This window comes from Pogona vitticeps, chromosome 6 (genome assembly GCF_051106095.1).
Source record: "Pogona vitticeps strain Pit_001003342236 chromosome 6, PviZW2.1, whole genome shotgun sequence".
NCBI classification, from domain to species: Eukaryota; Metazoa; Chordata; class Lepidosauria; order Squamata; family Agamidae; genus Pogona; species Pogona vitticeps.
This window is the reverse complement of record NC_135788.1, coordinates 75,174,873-75,180,667: the sequence shown is the minus strand read 5'-3', so window position 1 is coordinate 75,180,667 and position 5,795 is coordinate 75,174,873.

Below are 5,795 nucleotides of genomic sequence, written 5' to 3'. Positions count from 1 at the left end.
GAACCAACAGGGACATTTCCAAGGAGGAAATGCGCATGCGCGAAAGCGTTGCGACACCTGTTTCTATATTTCTCCCTGGCTCCTCCCCCTTCAGGTAGGGATTAAAAATAAAAGGATTATCCGGAAGAGGTTGGCTTTTGTGTCATAAACGGGTGCCAGTAAATTTTAAATGTCAACCCAACAGGAGACTATGAAGGCCCTTGTTGTATTTCAGTAGTGTAATTCTAGATCATGGGCTTGAAATTCTTATTCTCGCCGCCGCCACCGTTTTTAACGGCGTTGTGTGTAACTTCAGTGCACACGACTTAACACTTCTGTTCCCGTAACCGCCCCGTCTATTTTGCCTGCTGCTTTAAAAGCAAGAACAAACAAGTGTATGTGCATTTTCATATTTTTAACTCACTTGAGCCATAGCACTCTATTTTTACTGTAGCAGTTTGCTTTTGATGCTTAATACATTAATTTGCAAACAGTGGAGTAGGGATCACAGAATCGGATCCCCAGAGAATAAAACATCATCTGCCACCCCCTCAAGTCTTCTCGTTCCCTTTGAGATTAACTGCAATACTAATATCTAGGAGAGACATTGATTTACTCAAGCATGGTATGTTTTTGCAAACTATCCCTGTTGTAATAAAAAGTATTTGAGGGTAGTTCAATCTTGAATCAGCATTTAAGAGCCATTAAATTTACAAAATACATGTTACTTCCCCCCTACACCTTTCATAAATCAATCTAGTAGTCTGAATGTGTAGACTTTATGAGACAAGTGTTAGCTATGACAATTGTTTTGCTGATTAACTACACTTCCAAACTGACCATTATTTAGAAATGCATTTTAGTAAATAAATAGGTGTATACATTATGTAGAAATAATATGATAGTCTGTGCTGCTCTCTGACTATAAATGTGTGTGTGGTAAAAAAAATTTGTGGTGACTTGTAGTGGTTACTGTCAGCATCACCAAGCTGCACAATGCGCATGCTCTTTGTCTGCTGCCTTCACCAGTAGCCATTTCTTTATGGGGAGCAGGGGGCTGGCCTTCAGAGATCTGGACTTGTGGTCCCAAGGTTCAGTAACTATACTGCTATGTCAGGTTCTGTTTTGCCCTTCAATAAAACTATTAATTGGATATAAGTTTGGGATTGGCCAACAATCAATTGGTCCAGGGCCATGACTACAGAAGAGTTAAGTATTTTTTTGTTTTGACAGTGAAGAACTGGAAACTGTTAATTTCAAATTACTGTATTATTTTCTATACCTTGGTTCAATCACTGGGACAAATGGGCGGGGGGAAAGGAAGATACTGTGAAGGAACTAGGAAAGATCCTTACACTAGGAAAGTGTAAGGATGTGTCATTGGAGCTCAAGGCAAAGATTAATCAGGCTATGGTATTCCCAGTTACATGTATGCATGTGAAAACTAAACAGTGAAGAAAGTTGGGTGCTAGATCACATCAAGATAGGTTGTCTCTAGGAGCAAAAATGATATAAACATTTGGGTATTTCTTAAGACTCACTAGCAAAGGCAGCAAGAAAAAGAAGTTGTTGTTCAAGGCACTAGGCAAAGATGATCGAGATGGATCAACTAGTAAAAGAAGTCACAACCCTTAGTCTGCAAGACCTGGGACCTGCCTTAATGGTAAGACATTTTGGAGGTCAATAATTCTTGGACTCACTGTAAGTCAGAATCCGCTTGACATATAAGAGCAAAAACCAGCGGAGCTGTTATGCACATATCATGATGCTTGTATTTTTTTTGGTTTTTTGTTTTTTGTTTAAAGAAAAACTGTGGTTGAATGTTAAGGAGATAAAAATCATGGCTACAGAACTACACAGATTTGGCATGAAACTGAAATAAAGAGATTTTGTGTACTTTACTTCAATCATCAATCTAAGGGAAGACTGCAACTAAGAAACAAAGGAAGACAGACTAGGAAGGGCAGCAATGAAGGAACTAGAAAAGTTAATCAAGTGTAAGGATGTGTCCTTAGAGACCAGGAACAAGCTCATCCACATTCCTATATTTCTGATAACCAGATGTGGGTGGGAAAGCTGGACAGTAAAGAAAGCTGACAGGGATAAAAATGATTAATTTGAAATAAGGTGCTGGAGGAGGGCTTTGCAGATACCAAGGACTGCCAGAAAGATGGGCATGTGGATCCTAGATCATATCAAGTCTGAAATATCTCTAGTGGAAGAATTAAAATATGTGGTTATCCTGTTTTGGGCACATTATGAGAAGGCAAGTTTCCCTAGAAAAGAAAATAATGCTGAGAAGGATTAAAGGCAGTAGGAAAAGAGGAAAACCAAATATGAGATGGGCCGACTTCTTAAAGGAAGCCAGAGGCTTTACAAGAGCTGAGCACGGCCATTGAGAACAGGACCTTTCGGTGACCACTCATTCATAGGGTTGTTATAAGTCTGAGGCATCTCTATGTTTACATACATGGGGCCTTTTTCAGAGTAGACACCTCAATGATTTCTTGGTGTTTAGCAGCTAAACACGATCCACCTGGAGCATGCTGGCAAGCCACTCCAGTATATTTGCCAAGAAAACTCCATGGACAGAAATAAAAGGCTAAAAGATAAGATGCTGGAAGATGAATCCCTCAAGTCGGAAGGCATCCAACATGCTACTGAGGAAGAGCGGAGGACAAGTACAAGTAGCTTCAGAGCTAATGAAGTGGCTGGGCCAAAGCCAAAAGGATGCTCAGCTGCGGATGCGCGTGGAAGTGAAAGGAAAGTCCGATGCTGCAAAGAAAAATACTGCATAGGCACCTGGAATGTAAGATCTACGAACCTTGGTAAGCTGGATGTGGTCAAAGAGGAGATGGCAAGAATAAACATTGACATCCTGGGTATCAGTGAACTAAAATGGATGGGAACTGGCAAATTCAATTCAGATGATTATCATATCTACTATCATGGAAAAGAATCCCGTAGAAGAAATGGAATAGCCCTCATAGTCAACAGAAGAGTAGGAAAAGCTGTACTGAGATACAATCTCGAAAACAATAGAATGATTTCAATACGAATCCAAGGCAGACCTTTCAACATCACAGTAATCCAAGTTTATGCATCAACCACCAATGCTAAGGAGACTGAAACTGACCATTTCTATGAAGATTTACAACACCTAGAACTCACACCAAAGAAAAATGTTCTTCTCATTATAGGGGAATTTGAATGCTACAGTGGGGAGTCAAGAGATAAAAGGAACAACAGGTAAGTTTGGCTCTGGAGTTCAAAACGAAGCAGGGCAAAGACTAATAAAGTTTTGTCAAGAGAACAAGCTGGTCATCACAAACACTCTTTTCCAACAACACAAGAGGCGACTCTACACATGGTCATCACCTGATGGGCAATACCGAAATCAGATTGATTATATTCTCTGCAGCCAAAGATGGAGAAGCTCTATACAGTCAGCAAAAACAAGACCTGGAGCTGACTATGATTCTGATCATCAGCTTCTCATAGCAAAATTCAAGCTTAAACTGAAGAAAGTAGGAAAAACCACTGGGTTAGTCAAGTATAATCTAAACCAGATCCCTTATGAATACACAGTGGAAGTAAAGAGCAGATTTAAGGGACTCGATTTTGTGGACATAGTGCACAGAAGCAGAAGACATCAAGAAGAGGTGCTCACTGGAAGGACAGATCCTGAAGCTCAGTCTCCAATACTTTGGCCATCTCATGAGAAGAGAAAACTCTCTGGAAAAGACCCTGATGTTATGAAAGTGTGAAGGCAAGAGGAGAAGGGGACAACAGAGGACGAGATGGTTGGATGGTGTCATTGAAGCTACCAACATGAATTTGACCCAACTCTGGGAGACAGTGGAAGACAGGAGGGCCAGGCATGCTCTGGTCCATGGGGTCATGAAGAATTGGACACAACTAAACGACTAAACAACTGCAACAAAAGGCATGACATTTTTAGCTATGAAAGCTCCACGGAAATTGACTTTATTAGCTCTCAGGGCTGATCATAATTTGGAAAAAAAATATTGTTTATAATATTGCATGACTGTGTATATAAAAAGCTACATATTTTTAGAGCATGGGTGTAAGCAAATCAGCTTTTAATTAAAAAGAGATTAAACCCCAGTGAACCAGTATAATGCACTGAAAGACTGAGAGTCCCAGTTCTAATTAATCCTTCAGAGCTGTGCATTGTAGTTGTCAGTATTCCTTAGACATTAAAAGAGTTCAGAAAGTCAAAGTACAGTACAGTATTTCAAGTGGGAAACCCCTGGAAAAATCAAAGCTGTTTCATACATGGGTGCAAGGACAATGCTGCTGGTGAACTGATTGAGCAAGAGGTGACATTTTAGAATGTAGACCTTTTGCTCTGCCATCTGTCAAAACATTGATTTATGGTAAGCTATGAATATTTGTCATTCTTCATGGCAGGTAACTTGTTTTAAAAGAAAAATGGAACATTGTTAATAATTTGGGGCAATGATAACGTATTCATTTAATGTATTTTCATTTATTTGCTTCATCTAGTCAAATAACATAACCCAACACTATTGCTGTTATGTTATGCATTATAAAAGAAAATTATTTTTAGATTAGCATGTGTTACTGTCTTTGAGTAATTCTTTTTAAAATAGCTACTTTTACTATTTATGTTCAATATTTTGCATCAATTGGCCTTTATTTTAATTAATTGGCTACTGAAATCCTCCACACTCTTACCTCAGAGTAAACACCCTTGTACTAGGTGGGGACTGACTGATATATAACATTTTTTACACCTTAAACAGATCAGTGTAGTTCATCAAATGATCTTAGTTTTTAACACTGCAGAGTGCATGGTACTTGGTTTGTCTGTTCTTATATCTGTAAAATTTCAGTAGTAATGACAGACTGCAAGATTTCTGGTTAAGAGAAAATTAAGCATTTTGCTTGTCCTGGACTCATTTCACTATATATAAATGAAAATGCTTTTCATGGACTATTGCTGCTCAGCTACAAGGGAAGAACTGTATTTTTGAATCCTGAACATTCTTTGGCTTAATTTTTTTATTGCATAATGAATTGATACTAGAGGGCAAGAATAAGATCTTTGGTTTTATTTTCTGGCATCCATTTTAGATATAAAAAGCAGCTGAGGGGGCAAGTGATTTGAATTAGGAACTCCAGCTTGGGAGTAGGAGTTAGCTGGAAGCTGTTCTTAGCCTTATAGATGGAGAAAAAAAGGCACCTGTTTGCATTTTTCTTTATGGTTCACACAACCAATAGCTTTTAGGAGGTGGTGTAGTACAAGCCAGAGAAGTGGCAGTTCCAATGTGAAAGAAAATTTATTGAAAAGTCTCCCATGTTATATCTAGTTTTTCTTCTAACTGCAGTATATAGCTTCACAAACTAGAAAAGGATAAAATCTACAGTAGTTTTGAAAGCTCCTAACCAAGCTTCAAAACTGGCTTTCAATTTTTAATCTCACTCCTGATGAGTTTCCAAAGAGGTAGTTGTGTTAGTCTGTTTCGTAATGTCAACCAAAAAAACCCCACAAAAACAACAGAAACAGGAGGGGAAAAACAGAAAAAAATAAGCAGACAAAATTTTGGGACAGTACAGATTAACAGGTTTCTATGTGAAGTTTGGGGTATGAGGAGATGGAGTTTGATCCATGAAAGCTCACACCAAAACAAATTTGCTAGCTTTGATACCACAACATTGTATATTTTGCTTCTGTCTTTGTCACTTTTTTATTTTTGCTCTTTGATTTTGTCTGTAGTTTTACTGAAATTTATGCTATTTTTAAGAAAGCGAACCGCATCCTATAACAT